Raw genomic sequence first — 4,785 nt, 5'->3', positions numbered from 1 at the left:
TCTGAACAGGATGTGTGTGTGCAGTGAATGTGGCCTATCAGCTCTACCCACGTGTTGGTTCCACCCTTCCTCCTCAGTGTGGATCTAAAGGGGAGGAACCAGGAAACACAGAGTAGAGCTGGCTGTGTCTGAGAGCAGGAGGAAGAGGGAGGGCTCATCAAACTCTGACTCATTCCAGGAGGAGGAGCAGACACTCTGAACTGTTTCCTCATTTACAAACGGAGCCTCGCTCACAACCTGCTCTACATTTAAAAACAGTCTTCAGCTGTAAAATATGTGTTTTAAATTCAGGCTTTCGGAGCACACGGCTCCACACTCATGGTAGCAGTGGTGTAAGAAGTACTCAGATATTCTACTAAAGCAAAAGTAGAAATACTACAGGGTAAAAAGACTGTGTAACAAGTAAAAGTACAAAGCATTTGTATCAAAATATACTTAAAGCACTCCTTATGCATAATGGCCCTTTTCAGAATCACATAGAGTTAATATAATGATTATTGATGTGTTTTATCACAGTTAGTAAATGTAGAGCTAATTTTAATAACTTGATGTCCTGCTGCTGGATATCTTAACCTAGAAATATCTGTCAAAGTGTATTTAATAATTTATATTTTTGAATTATCTACTAATCTATATCTAACTAGTAACTAAAAGCTGCTATTAAAAAGTACAATATTGTCTTCTAAAATGTAGTGCAGCAGACGTATAAAGCAGCATAAACTGAGACGTATTGGCATCAAAAAATAGTTAAAGTATCAAAAGTAAAAGCACTTACTCTGCCCAATGTCCCATTTTAGAATCTTATATATTGAATTACTGGATTCTTTCATCTTGTTTACGTTAATGTGTTCAACACAGCTGTTAAAAGTGGAGCAACTTTTACTTCATATAGGCCTACTGCTGCTGGATATCTTAACCTATAATTATATATCACAGTTTATTCATATTTCCCACAGTTAAATGCAGATAAATGTGTATCTTTTATATAATGTCAATTTCTGGATTTTGTTTTTGATATTCTCTCTCATTAGTCAAATAAACCTACCATTACAATTATAGACTGTTAATGTATTTGTAAGTGGGCAAACTAACAAAATCTGCAAGGGATCAAATACTTATTTCCTCCACTGTAACAATATATACCCCTTTATAAGCTTTCAAGCTATCAAATATGTTTTGTGGCTCCAGAGAAAATCTTGAAGATACCCTCATCCACTTGTAAAAGATATACATATCAGTGGATCCAACTCTTGAGGGGGAAAAACTGCTGGGTCCATACTGGTCTGTTCGTACTGTCCGGACCCAAGTGCAGTTTAAAAAAGGACAAAAAAAGGTAAGGAAACAAAAAGTGAGCTTTATTATCAAAAGCCGAAGGCATGAAAAAAACAAGAAACAAAACCGGGGAGCACGACAGACAGGAACAAACTTACAGACGGGAACAGGCAGGTAGTCAATCAATCAATCAATCAATGTTTATTTATATAGCCCAATATCACAAATGTTACATTTGTCTCAGTGGTCTTCACAGTGTGTACAGAATATCAGTATGACAATACGACACCCTCTGTCCTTAGACCCTCACATCGTACAAGGAAAAACTTCCAAAGAAAACCCAGTTTAAAGGGAAAAATGGGAGAAACCTCAGGGAGAGCAGCAGAGGAGGGATCCCTCTCCCAGGACGGACAGACGTGCAATAGATGCCGTGTGTAAATTGAAAAGATAATACATTTGTGTAGGTAGTGATGGCAGTTTGACACTGAAGCTTCGAACGGAGCTTCAACCCTGGACTTCCTATAGAGAGGCGAAGTCCGTCCCTTTCCGGGAGCCTCCATGGGACCCCGGAAGCGTAACATTATACATTGAAGTCAATGGAGAGAGAAAGGTTATCTTTTGATCCCGTTTGAATTGTGCCACGAATGACACATATGATGTTTGTCAATTTAAAAGAATATTTTGCAAGTCAAAAAAATAAAAATGTGTCGTAAAACTGTGAAGTTACACATTTTTGTGTGTGAAACCGCTGAGTGAACTACAGGTCTCTGGTCTCGCACAATACGCGTCACCATCACAAAGACGGCCGTCACGTTAGCACATTTCACCTGTTTCTTTCAGAATGAGAATAAAAGTATAAAACGAGGTGAACATCGCTACAAGTCTGGACACGTTGAGAGCTGTACATACACGAAAGGGGAGTTAGTCGGTTCTGTAAGAGCAGCGGGACCGGCTTTACAAGGTTTCGGTGAGTAATATGAGTGCAATGTGTAACGTTAATGTCAGCTAGCTAACATTAGCTAACAAGGTACACTAACGTGTTTTGTTTTAGTAACTAGTTTTCTCCTTAAGAACTTCGTGGTCTCTGTGTATGCTGTGGATAACATTAGTGTTCACAAGAACAAGGTACACTCCCGTGTTTTGTTTTAGTTGCTCTTCAGATTGAAGCGGCCAGTTTTATATCGACTATACTGTATGTGTGATCTCGTTGTGTCATTTGAGTTTATTTGCTGTGTGTAGATTCAAGGGTTTTGGTGACATGAACATGACCATCGCGGAGGCAGTCCAGTTACCATCCTTCTGTCTCCGTGAGGAGGGTGGGTCATATATCACCCATACTGGCACCAGGTCCAAGGGCAGCTGCACATCACAGACCGGAGTCTGCTACTTTGTTGTGTGGACCACGAAGGAGGCGATCATCATCCTCATCCCCAAAGACCCTGCATGGCATGGAAATCTCCTCCTCCTGGAACAATTCTACACCCAGCATATGCTCCCTGTGTTGGCCAGTAGAGAGGAGGACATTTAAATAAACATACTCTTAACACCCTCAGACTCTGCGTTGTGTTCCGTATGTGTGATGGGGTGTTATGCAGAGGGGAGGAAAACAGGACACAGCAGATTGGGATTGTGGTGGAGACGCTGAGCAGTTATTTCATTGTTGCATGTAATTATTATTATACTGCGTGCTTCTTAGTTATTCCATCTTTTGCTGTAACATGGATCTGTATGTAACTCTATATTTACTTGTTATCTACCACACTTCCTTCTACATCATACACCATCATTATACATGATGGTGTATATAGGATATATATATATTTGTATACATTACATATCTGTAAATTGTATAATTTAATTTTTCGTATTTGGGATTGTTGGAAACGTCTTTTTGATCTCTCTGTCTATAAACACAAACTGAGTAAGATTGACAATAAAGTTGACTTTGAAAAATATATATATTCTTTATGAAAATAGTTGACTGTTGGAGAAATGAATCCAAATGAAACGTTGGACTGAACTACAACTACGCCTTTAAATCTCTACGGACTGTTTTTCAGTGGGATGGCAAGTTCCTATCTTTAAACATTTATTAGTTTTTTCTCAGAACAGATTTGATTGAAGTTAATTTAACTTTGCCGACCATGTAAGGTCATTATTAAAAAGGTACAATCAATTTGTTTAGGGTTGACTAAAATAATGATAAACATTTCATTTGGATAATTTACTGACAGAATAAGAAACTCAATGATGCTCTTCTCACCTGTTCCTTTTTATAAAGTGAAACAGTTGAAACGATAGATTTTTAGTAAACTTAAAAACAACCTTCTCCAAAAGCTATCAAGGAATATACCGAATACTTATTTTAGAACTTTATTACATATTATTTGTATATAGTTTGAATGATCCATAATTGACAGAAGCTTGTGTTTACACTGACCTGTCACTCATATATTAATGTCTTTGTAACTTCTTTAAACCACTACCTCACTAATTTCTTTCATTCATCACGGTTCAGTAAACTAAGTGACACATGAACCAGTTTAATCATTATAATAACGTAGAATTGCAACTCTTTGAAACTGTAGGTGGCTCTTAAAAGAGCCGTTGTGTTTGGGTGTGCTGGTCTCAGGTCAGTCTAAGCCCTCTCGCGGATGCAGCTGGATGTCCTTGGGCATGATAGTGACCCTCTTGCTTGGCTCATCTTACTGGGGGGCAGCTACATGGATGTCGGTGCAGTCCACAGTCATTGTGCAGTTGAAGGCAGAATGAATGTATTATTGACTCCGAATGAAGCACAACTTCATGTCATACAATACATTGACTTTATTTGTAATTGTGTGAAAACATATGAGCCTTGATTAGCAAGCAGGACCTGCAGGAACAGAGCACGGTGATGGATGGAGCTGGGAAGAGAGAAGAATAAAGAAAACAGATCAACTTCATTATCGGATATTAAAAATTCAATTTCAAAACAAGTTGCCGCTCCTACAGTTTTCTAGTATGTAAAGATGATTTCACATGACCTATGCACAATATCACACTCAATACATGTGTGTCTCTGGGGGTGCATTGTGCCTTTGATGTATATAAATAATATACCATAACCAAATACTATTACGTACAGTGGAAATCAGGTTGCCAGAGCAGGTCAGTCCAGTGTGCATGTTCCTCAGGGTCTCAGCAGTTACAGGTGAGGGAAAGGAAATAAAAGAGAAAAAGGTCAGTAACAACACTTTAAAGTAACACAACAGTAACACTTTGAATAATTATCCCTTCTACTAATTTTCTCTCAGTAATCACTCAACTACTGTCTTTCCAACAAACAGATTGACTCACCCTTACTGTCATCACAATGAAACACGTCCAGAAGAATCTGTCATGCAAAGCTCCCTGCCTGCCTTCGACTCTCCCTGACTGCTTCCATAGCACCCGGTGGATGGCGCAGTATAGGCTACTCTTCAAATGTTTCACGAAATACTTACCATCTACTCTTACTCTTACTTCATGTAA

At 38.6% G+C, this 4,785-nt stretch overlaps 1 long non-coding RNA gene across 1 annotated transcript; it reads right to left on the bottom strand.

The window, feature by feature from the left end:
• Positions 1–4,078: 4,078 nt before the first annotated feature.
• LOC139435683 (uncharacterized) lies at positions 4,079–4,509 on the bottom strand. Its single transcript, XR_011644890.1, has 2 exons — positions 4,398–4,509; positions 4,079–4,178 (listed from the first exon to the last, which is right to left on the bottom strand). It is a non-coding gene; the product is annotated as an uncharacterized lncRNA (long non-coding RNA).
• Between the last annotated feature and the right edge of the window lie 276 nt (positions 4,510–4,785).

This window comes from Pseudochaenichthys georgianus, chromosome 17 (assembly GCF_902827115.2).
Source record: "Pseudochaenichthys georgianus chromosome 17, fPseGeo1.2, whole genome shotgun sequence".
In the NCBI taxonomy this organism is placed as follows: domain Eukaryota; kingdom Metazoa; phylum Chordata; class Actinopteri; order Perciformes; family Channichthyidae; genus Pseudochaenichthys; species Pseudochaenichthys georgianus.
The sequence above is the reverse complement of the archived record's forward strand: the minus strand, read 5'-3'. Positions and strand labels throughout refer to the sequence as shown.